Consider the following 19101-nt stretch of genomic DNA (forward strand, 5'->3'; position numbering starts at 1 on the left):
AAATGGGCAGAAAACATGAATAGACACTTCTCTAAAGAAGACATCCGGATGGCCAACAGGCACATGAAAGGATGCTCAACGTCGCTCCTCATCAGGGAAATACAAATCAAAACCACACTCAGATATCACCTCACGCCAGTCAGAGTGGTTAAAATAATAACTCTTAAAAAATAATAACTCTTAAAAGTCTGGGTGACAAGAAGATTGGTCCTAATAACAGCAATTAAAAGACTGGGAGAGGCAGCTTTGGAATGCTGTGCTTGAGAAAATGGTGAGACATTTAGAAGTAACTGCACAGGCTAGAGAGAAGTCAGGCAAGCAGTGGCTAACGATAAAGATGTGGAATTGTAGCGTAGAGAGGAAAGTTGAAACTGTAGGAATAGATTAGAGTGCCAAGGAGGAAGTAGTATAGAAAGCAAAGGGCTGGATTGTCTGGGCAAAGGTTTATATTTAGAGAATGAGAAAAGGAGAATAAGCTATCAAGGAAATTAGAAAAGAAGCAGAATACGATATAGAAACAGAATTTGGGAGAGTTCAGTGTCTTGGAAACCAAAGAGAAAATTTCAAGGGGTGAGTAAGCAGGTAGCTGTGTTAAGTGGGATAATGAAGTCACAGAGGAAGCTAAAGGATGAAGTATAATAGAATATAGCCTGTTGGATCTGATGATGAAGTCACCAATGACCTCTGAAGTAACAATTCCATCAGAATGGCAGGTGATGAAACCAGATTTCAAGGATCCAAAGAGGGTGGTGAGTACTGAGTATGATAGTATTCTTTCAAGAAGCTTGTCAGAGACTGAGAGGGAAGAGAGAGGGTGGTCACTTGTAGAAACAATGAAATGGAGGGAAATGAGCCAACTGAGACAGAGGACACTAGAATAACAAGAGGATGAGTACTACCAAGTTCCAAAGAAGACAAGTGGGCATGGGAGGCAAGGAGGAGGTAGTCATTACAGACAGTGATGGGACTTAAAATAAGCCTGAATTTCAGGTTGACTGAGAAGCAATGAGCAGCCATAAAGACAGAAAAAAAAAATGCAAAAGAAAAGTAAGAAAAACCTTTAGGCTTCCAAGGTTGTAACAGAAAGATGTCAAACTAACAAAAAATAATGTTTGGGAGGCTCTTTGACCTCATGTTAATGGGATATCCTATTTTAAAGGAGCATGTTAAATATCTTTTTAAAGATTCTATTTTAATTTGTTCATTGAAAAAACAATGCCAAAAAAACTGCCCTGATATAGAAACGGAATACATTTTTTTTTTTTTTTTTTTTTTTTTTTTTTTAAATTTTTTTTTCAACGTTTTTTATTTATTTTTTTGGGACAGAGAGAGACAGAGCATGAACGGGGGAGGGGCAGAGAGAGAGGGAGACACAGAATCGGACAGGCTCCAGGCTCCGAGCCATCAGCCCAGAGCCTGACGCGGGGCTCGAACTCACGGACCGCGAGATCGTGACCTGGCTGAAGTCGGACGCTTAACCGACTGCGCCACCCAGGCGCCCCTAGAAACGGAATACATTTTTACTAGGCAGGTTCTACTACTTAAAGTAGTTATAAATATTTGATTGCAAAGCAGTTTTTCTCTGTCACTACTGAAAGATCTACTCCAAGATTAGGAACAAAATACTAGCAAATGATGGAAATAACAAAATAACCACATTGCAATGGTGAAACAATCTAGTCTATGGTCCTTACAGACCTTTGTTTATAGTGAGAATAAAAACGACACACTTATCACTAAGAGCAACAATAACAAAAACATTCAGCACACTCACTGCTGCCAGAAATGTAAAGTGGTTGTATGAAAAGTGGGCAATTCAAACAAGGTAAATGAATTAAGGCCCACTCAGATTCTAAAGTAGGAGCATTTGCTTAGAAAAACAAGATGCATATCTCAGTAGTTACTTTTCCTGGCTGAAGATCTTGCTTAACTTAATTAGCTTAGGCTTGTTTCTATTACTTGAAGCCATCCTTTTCTATTACCAAATGAAGAGTTTTTCATTTAGGACAAATTAATACAAGCAAATGAAGCAGCAGGGGACTATAGTTCTATCATTTCATTGTTTCAGCCTGGGAAATAAGAAAGCAGCATTGCATAGTTTTCTGTGTGAAGCATCTTAGTAAAAACAGAAACAAATACTTTTTTGGGTCAGGTCACTGATCCAATCAAACCAGGGTCCCTGTCCCTGAGAGTGGCAGCCAAGGAAGCCATGCTGGGGCCTATGAAGATGAAACCCTAAAAGATAAGTTACCCTTCATAGCCAATTTTGGATTTCTTCCATAAGTCTATCAAATTCTTCTAAACCTATTTCTTTTATGGCCCACCCAAACAATATTTCAAATGCTTTAAAACATGCACATGTGTAAATACACACACACACACACACACACACACACACACACACACACACACACAGAGTGTTTACTATATGCCAGCTACTATTTTAAGTGCTTTTCACCTAATCCTTAATTTTCATAACATCACTACAAAATAGGTCCTACTATTAGCAGCACTTAACAGATGAAGGAGCTGAGGCTGGGGAAGATAAATAACATGCTTAATGGCAAGAGCTAGATATGGGCAGGAAGATAAACAGAATGCAGCAGTTTGACCAGTTTATCCTATATATTATTTTTTTTAGAAATAATTTTTAGGTTTATTTTTTTATTTTGAGAGAGTGTGTGCATGCAAATAGGGGAGGGGCAGAGAGAGAGAGGGAGAGAGAGAACCCCAAGCAGACTGATGCCAGGCGCAGTCTCATGAACCATGAAATCATGACCTGAGCAGAGATCAAGAATTGGATGCTTAACCAATTATGTCACCCAGATACCCCTGAACTATAGTTTTCAAATCCAACTTGAATTACCATTCTTCACACCATTTTCCATCTCAAAACAGGCTGAAAGCTAGATACTTATGTATCAGGATAACTTCATTAGGGATGATATCTATCACCGTGTTACAGAATCACTCTGAAGTCATTTAATTTTCATTACCTTTTTCCATGTTCTTTCATGGAACCGCATCTGAAGAAATTGATTCTTGTAGAATAAGAGATGAGTATGAGTAGAACATCAATTCAACAAGTATCTACTGAGCACCTATTCTTTCCCAGATGTGATACAAATGGTCTTAAGCGGCCCCATACTTTTGGTTGCCAGGAGACCATGTCCCCACCTGCCTACTCAAAAAGCATCAGATGGTACTATGAATGTTTTGGTTACTACTACTAAGAGTTCATTATACTGATAAAGGTGTTTCTTAACAATATCCAATCTAAAATATATATATATAGCCTAACATTGTAAATACCCTCATTACTTAGGATGTTACTGAAAGCAAGCCAGTCATTTAAGTATTTTGTTCCTGAAAAATAAAATGTAGTTGAGCTTTTGAAAATGCTTATTTTTGAGACAGAAAGAGACAGAGCGTGTGCACACGCATTAGCAGGGGAGGAGCAGAGAGAGAGAGGGAGACAGAGGACCTGTAGCAGGTTCTGTACTGTTAGCATAGATGCAGGGCTCGAACCCATGGACCATGAGATCATGACTTGAACTGAAATTGCCCAGGCACCCCAACACTGATTTTTAAAAGACTTCATACAGTACTGACAGACCATAGGGAATTATACGCTACTGTTTATGTTTTATTTGTTGGTATCATTATTATCAATAACACACAAAGTTTGTGTATCTGCTACATGCAAAACACTATGGTGAGCTCTACTGGGGACAAGATATATGGTTGTGCTTACAAGGAAACAAATGTATAAATCTTAAAATACATTTATATAATAACTATTCTTTAGCTTGTTGGAATCTGTGCTATTTATCAACAAGATAATGCAGACAAAAATATCTTTTCCATTAGCTATATCCTGTCCAGAGTTGAACAAAGAAAAAATCACTTGGCGGAGAGTAGAGTTAACACAAATTGTTTATCAAAAAGACTGAGCTTTGTTTGACTATTTAACTTTACAATACACACCGCTGGTACTGAAGCAGCATAAACTATGTAGTATCATTGTCAGCACAATTCACAGGTCTTGATGTGTAGTGAGTTTTCCCAAAGAACTTCTGGCTAATAGCCAAGCAAAAGTACATAATTTAAAACACTCAATCAATTTCATTCTGAGGCATTTTGTTTAGTGTTTAATAGCTTCCCCAGAGACAGGCAAATTACAAAAGCGCATTGTTTTGACATGAGCTAAAATGAGTCATCGCTCGTCACTACATTTTTGAGGATTTGGCATTAATCTTCTGAGATGATAAACCATAAACATTTGAAATAAATACCAATTTTCCTAAACAGTTTAGTAAAGTCAGGCTACTCTTCTCATTGGAGCAATAAACCGGTAACCCTAAAGGAAGGCACTACCCTATTCCTGCTTGTAGCCATTTTGCTTCTCCAAATTTTCAATAGCCATGTAGGGCCCCAAGACTATAACAATGCTAAAACTTACTTGATTAAAAAAAAAAAATGTGCATTTATTCTGAGAGTGACAGAGAGAGACAGAGAGAGTGCGTATGCACAGGGCAGAGAGAATCCCAAGCAGGCTTCATGCTGTCAGCGCGGAGGCCAGCACAGGGCTTGATCTCAAGAACTGTGAGATGATGACCTGAGCCAAAATCAAGAGTCGGATGCTAAACCAACCTACTTGATTTTTTAAAAATAACAAATTAAAAGAATAATATATACAATTTAATCCCTGGGTGAATTCTGAATCCACTATCACCTGGTATTTCCAATCAATATTTCTTGCATGCAAAGGAAACAATTCTCAACAAGAAACAATGCAAACTGGCTTGAATTTCAACTCCTGGATGCTCAAGGATCCAGAGCCTACTATTTTCATGTCCTAACCCCTCAGGAGTGCTCTAGGGCTCACACCAATTTCATTTTCGTTTAGACAAATGGACTAAAACTGTGCTGAGTATATTAGAATCACCAGGAGAGCTTTTAAAAATTCTGATATCCAGCGTGCACCAATTAAGCCAGAATCTCTAAGACCTAAGCATCAAAAGTACTGGGAGCCTCCCTGGGTGCAGCCCAGTTTGAGTACCAATGCTTTAGACTTGTGCGGGAGAGCAGAAAGAGGGAGGGATAGGCAGTGATTAGCACTTTTGGTACTGTATGGTTGTTTTGATGAACATTAAGTAGGGAAAACAAGGTTGGACTAAATAACTGTAATGAAATTATAGCTTGTTTATCACAAAGAGTTAAGAGCATAGATTCTGGAGCCAAACTTCCTGGGTTTGAATCCTGGTTATTTATAAACTCTCAGACTTAAGTTCTTCATCTATTCAATGGGGATAACAGTAGTACCTATCTTATAGGTTGCTGTAAAGATTAAATGAATTAATCTATATACATATAAAGTGTTTAGAATAGTATTTCACTCACAGTAAATGCCAAGTATATATTTGCTGTTATTAATATCCTCATCATCACCATCTTTGTTTTTCATACCTCATTAACACAGATTCGAATTAAGTGATCTCTCCTAAATCTAAGAATTGAATGGCTTTGATTTGAGTATTTAGTCAGGAATTTTAAGAATGATATCACCATTATATGGGTATAATATTTTTAATTTTTTAATTCATTAATTCTTTGAATATTTACGGAGTACCTCCTGTGTGCCAACACTGTTCTAGATGGGTGTTACATCCTAAATTTCCAAAAAGTTTTCATGCTAAAATAATGTCAATTTGATTCTGACTATGGAGTTAGAGAGTTTCGAAGATCCAATACAAACAGGACACCATAGATGGCATCTTAGGAATGTATAATAAGAGCTAAGTAGTTGAATTTTTAGTATGTATAAGTGCTTCTTTAAGTACTTCCAGGCCACAACTCATTTAATACTCACAACAACTAAATGAGCAAGGTACTTACTCCCATTATCCCTATTTTATAGATGAGGAAACAAAGGCACAGAGAGATTACGTAACTGGTGAATGGAGAGCTCAAGACCCAAGCAGGGAGTCTGACTCCAGAGCCTTGCTTATCATCCCTGGGATGTTAACGTGCACTGAGGAAACATGCCTTGAAGGTGGGCCAGAGTGGAGTCACACTCAAGATGGAAGTAGGAGTACAAATTGTCCATTGTAGCAATTTCAGGAACAATTTCAGGAATTTCAGGTGCAGGAACAGTGCACCTTTAGTGTTATTCCTCACACTTTATCTTAGAAATATTTCGTTGAGGAATACAATAGGGACTGGGAAATTGCTAGAAAAGAAGCAACAGCAGTAATCACAACAGCTACCACACAGATTCCACAAATACCTGAACACTTTATATGTAACAACTTCTAATTATTTTAGTTATACAGTCAACATAATTCACGGACAACTTCTTTGTAGAAAGAATTAGATGGAATATTTCCTGTATGATCTTAAAATATGTGATCTCCATTTTTAACACTAGGGCATCAGTAATGCTCATTAAAGCTAAAGGGATGTATCACGGTAAAAACTGTCCAAAACACCTACAAAGTGTACTAATTTGGTACCAGAAGCTAGCAATCTTCTTTTGAAAACTATAATCAAATGTTATGTTCAAAATAAAATTGAACAGACTTTTTATATGCTACAAAATAAAGATCAACGAACACCAGAAACTAGTTTCTCTCTCTTTTTAAATGTTTATTTACTTTTGAAAGAGAAAGAGCGCAAGCAAGAGAGGGGTAGAGAGAGAGGAGACACAGCATCTGCAGCAGGTTCCAAGCTCCAAACTGTCAGCACAGAGCCCAACACCGGGCTCAAACCGACAAGCAGTGAGATCATGACCTGAGCCGCAGTCAGACGCTTAAACGACTTGAGCCACCCGGGTGTCCCACTACTTTCTCTTAAATTGCTATTTTCAGATGGAAAAAACCAAGTTCCTCTAAATAAATGCACACATAATATCGCCATCTAATATAATCAAAGCACATCTACTGTAGCTGTCTCTAAGGCCCTAAATAAAAAGAGAAATTGATTATATTTTTTTCTTTATGTGTGTTCAGCCTTTTTCAAGTGATTTGAAATACCAACAGAATTCTGATCCTTTTTAATATTAACTCATCTTACAACAGAGTAGCTTTAAATGTACCTAACTTCTATGAGAGTTTCAGACTCAAAGCCTCAGACTCACTCTTCATGGAATATATCTCATTTAATTGTACCTTTTTCTGATATTCTTGTGTGATAGACAAAAACACATTAAAATAAAAAAACTACTAGGATGATGTGAAAAATGTACATAGATTTTTATGTATGAGTGTATGCATGTCAAAAGTCCATCTGTTATTAATTTATCACTACAAAAGAAAAATTTTGTTAGCTGACCTTTCTAGGTTTTCATTTTTAAAAGGAAAGATTTTGGAAAAAGATAAGATTAGACATAAAGAATCAGAGCAAACATAGCCCCCAGGCATTGTGTAATTCCATGTGAAATAACAGATTTGTAATATTTTTCATTCCATATACCCACAACACACCTCAAAAAATAATGCTATCTAATATGGGAATACAGCTTCTTTTTCTTAATAATCTTTTTAAAATGTTTAAATATGCAACAAAATAATAATAATGTATCACATCTAAACTCTCAAATAAGCAACATTTAAACCAAGACTTTTTGAGAGTCTGATAAATTAGACTAAGTCTATTTAGAAATACGTTTTGATGGCTAATTCAAGAAATAAAAAAAAAGAAAACAGAATATTAAATCAAATATTAATATGAGGAATCCATACTGGAGGTAGGATATCTTTTCTTAATACAGTCAGTCCTCAATTATTCAAGGTGATTAGGTTCAAGGAAAACTTCACTTAGTCATGAGCACTAGATATTTTCATGGTGGTATGTTTTGCCATATGCACTTAAGCAAAAAAATCTGACACATAATGGAGGAGGTGGGGGCTCTCTTACAATCCCATAATCCTCAACACTCATCCTGGATATCCTCCTTCTGGGCAAGATAGAATAAGAGAAGGTGATATGACAAGAAAATAGAAAACTAAATATCACCAGTTTAGAACCTCATCACCTCCCATCAGTCTCAGTAACAAAATTTTGTCTTCCTATCTTCTCTATTTAGATTTTCCCTCAAATATAGCATATCATTTTAGTACTCCATCAAAAGGTATCCACTGTCTTGGCGATAATATTAATCTTCAGATATTATAAATTATTCAAGATTTTTTAAAAAGTACAGAAAATCAAAATTTGGTTCAGACAAATGAACACAAATTAGTGGAGATATATAAAAGTAAACATGTGGTTGCCTTTTGTCCACTTTGTTTTACACTGTAAAAAGGTATAGAATAGTGGTCAGCAAACTTTTTCACAAAGGGCCAGGTGGTAAATATTTTAGGTTTTGCAGGCCAGATAGTCTTGCTGCAACTACTCAATTCTGCTGTTATAGCAGGAATGTAGCCCACATATTACAGATAATATGTAAACAAATGGATGTGGCTGTGTTCCAATTAAACTTTACAGACACTTAAAATTTAAATTTCAGGTAATTTTCACTATTTTGACATTTTTCAACTATTTAAAAACGTAAAAACCATTCTTAGCTTGTGAGTAGTACAAAAATTGGTAGTGGGCAGGATATAAAACTTTATCATGTCTTCATTCTGCCATGTCCTGCTTTATCTTACATGTATATATACTGTTGACCCTTGAACAACTTGTGTTTAAACTGCGGAGGTCCACTTATATGTGGATATTTTTCCCAATAAATACAGTATGGTACTGAAAATATATTTTCTCTTCTTTATGATTTTCTCTCTTTCGTTTTTAAAGATTTTATTCTTAAGTAATTTCTACACCCAATGTGGGGCTCAAACTTACAACCCTGAGATCAGGAGTAGCACATTCCACTGACTAAACCAGCCAGTCGACTCCATGATTTTTTTAGTAACACTTTCTTTTCTAGCTTTACTGTAAGAATGCAGTATATAATACACATAACATAAACAGTATGTGTTAATCAATGTTTATGTTACCGATAAGGCTTCCCATCAACAGTAGACTATTAGTAGTTAAATTTGGGGGGAGTCAAAAGTTATATGTGGATTTTTGACTGTGCAGGCAGGTGCCCTAACCCTTGCCTTGTTCAAGGGTCAACTGTATAGTATATATAGAAATTTATACTATGTAGTATAGTATATAGACATTTCTGACTACAAATGAAACAATTTTGTTTAGCTTAACTTTTTAGGTATCCATTTTTAAAGCATGAGACCAGACATAAAAAAGCATGCCAATTATGCCAATCATAATAAAGCAGGATATTGTGAGACAAGATACAGAATAGTTGGGTTTTACAGGATTGACACATGTTTAAATCATATTTGCAGATATATACATATTAATAAGTCATCAATTAATAAGTCCATTAATGTTCATGCTACCATTATTCATTGTCAAGTCCCAAATCAATAACACCAATTGATTTTTTCCCCACAATCTGAACAACAAAAATCTTATTAGTTAACTAAATCTTAGAAACACAAATACTAATGATATTGTCATAATCATTTCTCAGCAAACAGAACAAAACAAAAATTTGTTCTGAGAAACAAATTATGTTTCTTTCCAACACTTGTCTCCAATATAACACTAAGCCATGATAAAGTTTTAAAGGCTGAAAACACATTTCCTAACTATTAGCCTTGTATGACATACAACTGGAAATGGGCTTCAGGGCCTTTAGCATCCATTGATATTTTCTGTTAAGAAAATTATTTTTTCAAAGTAAATTGCTGTGCTTTCACAATGTGTAACAAAACATCAAACCTGTGCCCTTTAAGGTAACTTATGGAATCTTAACACATTGCAAGGGTTTACTTGCTATGGCAACAAGTGAATCATAAACATTGCCAATGTAGAATTTTTTAAAAGACAAGCATGCTTGAAGACAAAATTTGGGGCCCATTTCTCTGTTCTTTGCCCTTCAAAGTAATTGTTCTTAAGTGCTTCCCCACTTTTTGTTTTTACTACTTTAATAAAGGGTCCTATTTCCTGACTAGATTCTGTCTTCCCCCTTTGAGAACCTTTCTCTCAAGACCTCTGTATGGAGTTTCAATAGCTTAATGTGACAGCCATTCATGAAAAAAACAAAACAAACCTAGAAAATATATACATTCCACACACAGAAATGCTGTACTAATGGGGCATGCAGACTTTTTAAAGTAAAACAGCCCTTCTATAGAAGAGCATACCAATTATGTGGCTAACATTAGGGCAACAAATTTTCCCTTGCCTTCCTATTGCCATATGCCTGTCATTTTCTCCCTATAGTTTCCATTCACTGTTTCAAACATATGTTGCCACTTATTTGCCAGGAAAGAATCTCTGAACTACCCTTTATGTATGATGAAATGGCAGACGGAACGGAGCCAGAGAGAGCACCATTAGCAGTTATTCACACTTCTGTTTTCTCTTAACTTCCTGTTCTCTAAAGTGTATTTCTCATACGCTGGGAGGGATGTGTAATCATAAAGACATCTGTGACTCATGGTTTAGAATATGGAACTGCAACAATTTACTATAGAAGCAAATGGTTCTCTCTTCTACTGAGCCGCATGCCTCCTCTACAAAAAGCCTATCTTAAAGCTTAAAGCTTTGTCAAACATAGGTGAGAGGCTCCTTTGTTAAACCTTCAGCAAATATCAGCATTCTTTCCTTTTCTAGCAATCACTGCTAGAGTTTACCCAACATTTAACCACATTCTTTTAAAAAGGCACCTGTTCAATGGGCTCAGGTTGCTTGGGGATTGATTGCCCTGTGTCAAGTAAAGACCATGGAGATTAGTTAAGAGGAAGGGGTTTCCCACCAAAGATGAAAGAGATTTACGGAGATAAAATGTGGAAGTCTGGTGTTATACTATATTATATATTTTGTTATATACTAACAAAAAACAAATGCTTACTTCATTCTGCACTGATTATCCTCTTTTGGCTTACTCAAACCCAACCATAGGTCAAGAAATATTGCCATGAATATTATGTTATTGTTGAACTAAATTCCTTAAACTATACCTGGCAGACACTACCAGGATCTTGGCCTCTTCTGGAAAAGGAGATGGCCCCAAATATAAGCTCTTGTCCATGAGCAGGAAGGAAATAGAGTATTTTGAAGAACCCACAAATATTACCAATCATGTTGCAGGATACATTAAAAAACAAAACAAAACAAAACAAAAAACTGCTGAGCAATAGCTCACTAAATCTATAAAGCCAACTGCAAAGCTACTTGAATTATGATTCATCCTTTATTTAAAGGGGAATGTTTTCAGCTTTTCCAGTCATGAACATGGGTAACTGCAAGTTGCCTAAAAGATCATGCTGTCATGCTTGAACCTGGAAGAATTAAGAATAAAATATATTAAGTTTAACCCTTCTGGCCACATAAAATACATATAGGCATTCTCTGGGTTATGAACACCTGACTTGTGAATGTTACCTCTCTATAAAAAGCCAGCCCACATTCTGCTCAAAAGGATGACACCTGGAGGGCAAGAGTATTTGCAGAGCTACTTAATTTTCTTCAGGCTAGTTGGCCAAGGGCTGCCATGGATATGGCAGGGAGGTATTCACCTGGAATCCAAAGTGGGAACCTGGAACACATTTGCTAATAAATATCATGTTTTATGTAAAACATAGGCTCCCGGCTAGTTTACAAAAAGTTAGCTACACATTAGAGTTTAAAATACAGTTTAAACTCTACACATTTGCACAAATATTGTTCTCCCCTGCATGCTGTAATAGTCACAGTATGTATAAATCTTGTGAGCTATGATATTACTGTTCTACAATATCACCATACCACTGCAGCTACCTAAATACAGATTTTTGGCTTTATTATGGATTTAGTAAGCTTCCATGTGCTAGTGTAGGATTCAACTCTCTACTTAGTAACACTGTTTCTCTGGGGAAATATTTTACAAATGAAAGTCTTTTTGCAAAATGGGGGAACCTCCTACATTCTGAAGATTTAAAGTATGGTATTCACTTTTTGCTGGAAGAATGTAAATTGCCCTAAGATCTATCTAAATTCAGCATTATCACGTTTCTTCCATGAGCAAAAGAAACCATAAGCAACAGACTTTAAAAGCATAAAAAACAAATAACAAGAAATGGTTATTCATGGAATGAGAACAGGACACCAACACACAAGAGTAATGTGACCTGTGAAAATCTGCCAGACCCCACTGCCCCCATCTCCATGCCCTATTCAGACCTGACACCAGACTAGTTCCTTCTTGACTGTACTTACTTAGCATCCACAACAGAGGAGCAAATGGGGCAGAACTTTACCTCAACTGTTAAGTGCCACCTTCTCTCATAGCTTTCCAGATGTAGAATTTCTTCTTCTGCATGGAAAGGGTACTTTATGCACTTTGTATAATTCACTTAGTTTTTAACCAGCTATCTCCTCTCCCATATTAACACCTCTCCAACCAACCCGAGGTATAAATTCCTTGAAGCATGGGATCTGTCCCCTTATTTTCAACCATATAGCACAAAACTTTGAATATAACTACAGAGAGGAAAGGAACTAAGTTTACTTAAGACCATTATATGCTGGTTCTATGTTAAATGGCTTTCTTCCCATCAAATATGTCTCATTTAATGTAGTAGGTACTTAATAAATGAATGCTGAATGTCTAGTCACCCAGCTTCAATAAAAAGAAAGCTATAAAGAAGTTAATAGAAACATTTATGGATTGTGCAAAGAGGGAGTCAGAATTTTTACCTTCAAAATGCCTTTGGGGTTGGTGGTGAAATCTAATTTTATTTTAAAGTATCTATGTATTCTATAAAGGGCTGTTGGTAAATAAAAATCATTTTCAATTATCACAGAACTCTACTTCTATTTAAGTATAAATCAGTTATCTATAAAGAGTAAAGGATTCCACATAGAGATTAAAGCAGTTGGCGGTTACTGTACAGACAGCCAACTCTGATAATTTCACTAAAAGAATTGGCTATCTGCTTTCATCAAACAAACTACATAATTCTTAAATGTCTATTATGATAGAAAAAAAATCCTAAAACCTCATACCTTAGAAAGCTAAGATCTAGTCTTAGATTGAGAGAAGGCTTGAAATTCTACAAAATGTACAGTATTTTTGAGTTTACCAAACTCATCTTAGTTTTGAAGATTAATAAATTCAAAAATACCTAGATTCCAAAATATCGTTACTGGAGATGGAGATAAGTGAAAGCAAAAGATGAGTCCTGATAGTCCCCAGATTTCCTCATAGGAACACCCTGAGAGAACAGATACACAGATCCTGCATTCATCTAAGCAAGGCATTGCCAGTTCTAGGCCACAGTCACTATTGCAGCCCTACACTTCTTCTTTGGGAACAGCCTGCAGGCTTTGTTGTTATGAAAGCTGACCAAGTCAAGAGACACAAAGAGCTGAGGGCTGTACACCTATTCACCCTATTGTTAAAAATGTTCAAGTCATTCCCTCTTGAAAATCATCTTCAGGACCTCATTCGCCCAACTCCTAGTTGAAGATAAAGCAACTGCAATACAGTTCTAAGGCGCACACACACACACACGTAATGTAACAAACACTTGTACACACATACACACACTCACATTTATCTAATTACTGAACAAAGGTGATGAATAAAAACAAGTGAACAGAAATAATGGTTTCTGTGATATTTACAACAAATTTAGTCACCAAATCACATCAAAAAAAGCCATGATCTGACAATAAAATATGGTAACATCCCAGTAAACAACCTTAGGCAGGTGACTTGTTTCTTCCAACTAGAAAGTTTAGGCTTTAGCAAATTCAGTAAAAAATTGCCAGCAGAACACTTAATAACATTTCTTTCCATTGAATCTCTTCAGATTTGTTACTACTTTGATTCTATTCTAAAACTAATTTCCATTTTCTCAGGCTAAAGGAATGATATGTGAATTAAGAGCAAGAACAGTCTGGGGAGAATGCAAATAAGTAAGCTATTACATGAACTTCTAAGTCAGAACTGTATATATGAAACATGAGCTAGTAGGTCAGCATAATGATTAATTTCATCATTACTTATAGCTAAGATTCTTTTTTTATGTTTATTTGTTTTGACAGAGAGAGAGTGTGTGTGTGCACATGGGGGAAGGGCAGAGAGAGAGAGAGAGAGAGGGAGGGAGAGAGAATCCCAAGTAGGCTCCACACTAACAGTGCAGAGCCCCATGAGGGGCTAAATCCTATGAAGATCCCATGTGAGATCATGACCTGAGCCAAAATCAAGAGTCGGGCGCTCAACCAACTGAGCCACCCCAGGCGCTCCATATAACTGAGATTCTTAAGTAGCACTAACACCATATCCTCAAAGTTCGTGAACCATTACATTAACCCTAAAATTAGAGATATAATGTTCTTCACATTAGCTAGATAATTTTTCACATGTAGTATTAATGGAGTCAATAGAGTTAAAGAGATCTAAATTCACTTTGTCAAACAGATTTAATATTCTATGAGAACAGAACAAATTTAGCCCACAGAAAAATGCTATATTATGTCCAAAGAAAAAGATCAACAAATGATACAATATTAACATTCACTTCTTTTTAAATTTTATTTATTTCTTTTGAGATAGAGATAGAAATAGAGAGGGAGAGGGAGAAGGAGAGTGAGAGGGGGAGAGAGAGGGAGAGAGAGAGGGAAAGAGAGGGAGGGAGGGAGGGAGGGAGGGAGGGAGGGAGGGAGGGAGAGAGAGAGAGGGAGAGGGAGGGAGGGGCAGAGAGAGAGAGAAAGAGAGGGGAGGGGCAGAGAGAGAGGGCAGTGGGAATGGTTATGAGCAGTTTCCTGGCTCCTTAGGAGAACCCAGAAGAGATGGTCCCTATTCTACCTCTAGGTGATGCATGTGGATCTATCTCTGGATGTGATGCCTGGAACTGCTAATGCCATTTTGCTACCAGGGTGATGATGAAGTCCCCTGGGGGAAAAGGCCAGAACTACAAAAGCCAGAGAAGCATAAGCAACATGGCATGTCTGGAGCCTGCCCAAGTTTGGATTTTTTGTTGTAAGATGATATATTTTGCCATTGTTTGAGCCAAAGGGAGTCCAGGTTTTCTGTTGACTGCAGCTGGAAGCATCCTAGCTAATATATCATTTCCTTTGGGTTACTCACATTCTAGACTACGTGGAGGACCTGGGGCACTATTTTCAGGATACTTCTCAATGGAGGCAAACAAAATCACCATATCTTAGGAGCTCTTCCAAGATGAAAAGCCATCTTACATTACATGTTATTCTATACCAAATTAGAGACTGTGAAAAGCTCCTGAATGTAAGATGGGCTACCTTCTTGAAAGTGGAATCATTCCCTAAGAATTATTTCCTTCTGAAGCACCTGGAATGAGACTTCAATAATATCTGATTTCTCACAGTTGTTCAGTAAAAGTATAGAGGAAGCTCCCTTTAACTCTCTAAGACTGCCTCTCTTTACACTGGGCTCTAATATGTGTTTGCCTAAACTAAGGAGTAATAACTGTGAAAAATCGAGAAAATAATTACATTTATATAAATGTAACTAATAAGTGCAAGTGGATCATAGCTATCCTAGACAGCAGACCTATGTTCCCATTAACAAACAGACCTAACAAAGACTAAAAGTTAAAAAGTTTTGCTAATAATTGAGCTTATATTTGAGACAATGTTTATATTATTTGACATCTGAAAATTGCTAGTAGCCGATTAGGACACTGAACAATGAATAGAAATGATGAGTTAAGCTAAAACTCCATTTCTTAGCATAAAGGAGCAAACAAGTGGCTCTAACATATTAATCTGAAATATTTCCTACACAGGTTGTTTTTCACTATTAGATTATATTGTGCTAATGTCCAATTTCAATGCTGAAACTGATTAGCTACTCTAAGCTCATCTCACTAAAAAAAACCTCTAAAACACCACCACTACCAAAAACAAACAAAAAACACATAAAGTGCTAAATGAATATATAAAATATTTTAAAATACACATCGTTGAGACAGCAAGTTACTAAGGAATGTTCAATGGTTAAAGACTAAATAAAAGTGAAAACCCAGCAAGTAAGGTGGCTACTGCTTTAGAACATTTTTTGAACTCTGTGAACTTATATATATTTTAGCATCAGAGGGCACAGAGGACAAAACCCAGCATCCCCCCAACCCTACATAAAGCTGGATTGCAAAGAGTTAAACCATGAGTGTAAAGATGACTTAGAAACAAAATCAATCTCTAGGAACAGTAAGGAAAACTGTTTTCCTTGAACTATGGCATTTGGAGTAAGGGGAGAAATAAACTCCACAAAAAATTTATCATAACAAGACAGCCCAAATGAGAATTGGCAGCCCAAATTTGTACTAACTGGGTGGTCCAAAACCAAAAACCAAAAAAACCTGGGTCTAGAGATTCTGGGCTGAAAACATCTCCTGGCATCTGGCAAAATCAAACATAAGTCCTCTCTAGAGAAAGCAATCTGCAACCCAGGGTTCAAAGAATTCTCACATATAGAGTTCTAATATACAGGAGTTCATATTAAAAAATCTGAAAACAAACCAAAACATGATGCACACTGACTGATAGACAGAGAGGTGACAATGGAATCAGAGCTGCTGATATTTAAAGATCCCAGATATTTAAATTATCAGACAGCACATAAAACATACTCAATATGATAAAGGTAAAAAAGGAATTGACATTTCTTATTAAATCAGTAACAGACTATAAAAGGCCAAATCAGGAAAAAAGTGTAACTTTTAGAAATGAAAAATATAACTACATATCAGCAATGAGAATTGGTGAACTAGAAAAAAAATCTGAAGAAATTATAAAATGTAGCCTGAAGAACTAAAGAGATAAAAACAACTGAAAGAGCAATTAAGGGATATAAAGAACAGAGTAAGATGGTCTAACGTGTCTTAGTTTTAAAAGGTAAAGAAAGAAAAAAATATTCAGAAGCTATATTTGACAAGTTAATATCGGCTGACAATTTTCCAGAACTAAAGAAAGACCCCAAGTCCACAGATTCAGATTCTCAATGAAAGCCCAAAGGGACAAAAGAAAGCTATACTTAAGTACATCACAATGAAATTGAAGAATATCAAAGATGAAGGGAAAATAAAAAAAACAGCCAGAAAGAATAGGAATGACTTGTAGATCAATGACTGACTTTTCAACACTAACATGAGAAGCCCGAAGTAAGAGGAATAATATCTTCAATGTCCTGACAAAACAGTATCAACCTAGAAGTCTATACTCAGTAAAAACCTTCCTAAGAACAAGGGTAAAGTAAAGACATTCAAATAAATAAAAAGAATGTGCAAAGAGCGGACGTCCACTAGAGGAACTTCAGAAGTATGCATTATCTATTGAAGGAAAGTGATCCCAGAAGAAACTCTAGAATAAAAGAAGGAATGATGAGGAAAGAAAGTGGCAAACATGTTGGCACATCTAAACCAACATTGACGAAAAGAACAATTATAGATAATGGTAACATCTTGTGGAATTAAAAGAAACTAAAATATAAGAGACAACATAAGACAAATAATATGTAAATTGGGAGGGTGTACTCAAGAGTTAAAATGTTCTGAAACCACTAAAGTTTTTGGAGGAGGATTAAAATACTGATCAGCTTTAGACTGCTAATTTAACTTGTGAGGTAGAATTTATAGGCCAATTAATTCCTAACACAACAGGAATAGTGTGTAGCTTCCAAAATAGAGAGGGAGAAAATGAATAAAAATAAAATTCAAAAGAAACTAAGAAATGAAATATAACAACAATAGCAAAAAAAAAAAAAAGGTGGTTAAAAAATAGAACCATCAAATAAGATAGCAAAAGTAAATCCAAATACATCAATAATCACTGTAATATAAACTAAATGGTCATGTTAAAAGACAATGACTGTCAGACTGGATTGAAACAATTCTAACAATAATAATCCCCAGGTATGTTGTTTATAAGTGACTCACTAAAATATAAGAATACAGTAAAGCCAAAAAGAGAAGGTTGGAAAAAAAATATCATCAGGCAACTACTAACCAAAAGAAAGGTTACACAGCTATGTTAATATGACACAGAAGGGACTTTAAGGTGGAAAGCATCTATGGAGTCATTATATAAAGGTGAAGAAATTCCATTTCTGAGAAATAGTTTGAACTTACATGCATATAAAAATACGGTCTCAAGTATGTGAAGCAAGAATTGACAGAAACACAAGGACAGACTAATCCATCATCACAGTGGAGGATTCTAACACACTTCTCGAAGCCATTCCTAAATCTAGAAGCCAAAAATCAGTAAGGTTACAGAAGATTTTAACAAAAAAATAATAAGCAATCTTTATCTATGTAGAGAACACTGCTCTTAACTCCTATAGAATATGCACTCTCTTCAAGCAGATAGGGAACTTGTATAAAAACTAAGCACATAACCAAAACTAAGCATAAACCAAATCTTAACAAACTTCAAAAGGTAGATAACATACTGACTATATTTTCTGACTATACTGTAATCAATGTTAAAAAGATCTCTCCTTCTACCCAAAAATACATGTTTAAAAATTAAGAAGCAATTCTAGGGGTGCCTCAGTGGTTCAGTCTGTTAAGTGTCCAACTCGTGGTTTTGGCTCAGATCATCTCATGGTTGCAGAGACAGAGCCCTGCATCAGGCTCTGTGCTGATAGCATACAGCCTGCTTGGGATTCTCTCTCTCCCTTTCTCTCTGCCCACCCCCAACACATGCACACATGCTCTCTCAAATAAATAAACTTAAAAAAATAAATAAAAAATATATTAAAAATTTCCAGGAGAGGCTGCTCCATACCCTCAGCTCTCCCAAGATTGTACCTAAAAGAAGCATTAATATATGACAAGGTCGGAGCATTTCTATTTATTATATATTTATATTTAATATTACACTTCAATATACAACTGAAAAAGAACAATGCCATGATTCACTTAAAATTGCTTCAATATATTACTCAACTGCTCAAAGCTGCCAATGGCAACTTATTGTCTACAACATTGTTAAAATCCAAACCATGCTGCTTGAATGATAAGACCCATGTACAGTCTGGGCCCACCCTATGTGACC

The 19101-nt window shown here is 36.0% G+C and overlaps 2 protein-coding genes and 1 long non-coding RNA gene across 5 annotated transcripts in view; 2 read left to right on the plus strand and 1 right to left on the minus strand.

Annotated features, from left to right (window-relative positions):
* CMSS1 (cms1 ribosomal small subunit homolog) overlaps nucleotides 1–19101 on the minus strand; it is a 383233-nt gene that overhangs the window by 292940 nt on the left and 71192 nt on the right. The gene's annotated exons all lie outside the window — the stretch shown is intronic.
* FILIP1L (filamin A interacting protein 1 like) overlaps nucleotides 1–19101 on the plus strand; it is a 304022-nt gene that overhangs the window by 219634 nt on the left and 65287 nt on the right. The gene's annotated exons all lie outside the window — the stretch shown is intronic.
* On the plus strand, nucleotides 553–6953 carry LOC131512640 (uncharacterized). The gene is made up of 3 exons (XR_009262217.1): nucleotides 553–749; nucleotides 5921–6055; nucleotides 6666–6953. It is a non-coding gene; the product is annotated as an uncharacterized LOC131512640 (long non-coding RNA).

The sequence above is a fragment of the Neofelis nebulosa genome, chromosome 5 (genome assembly GCF_028018385.1).
Source record: "Neofelis nebulosa isolate mNeoNeb1 chromosome 5, mNeoNeb1.pri, whole genome shotgun sequence".
NCBI classification, from domain to species: Eukaryota; Metazoa; Chordata; class Mammalia; order Carnivora; family Felidae; genus Neofelis; species Neofelis nebulosa.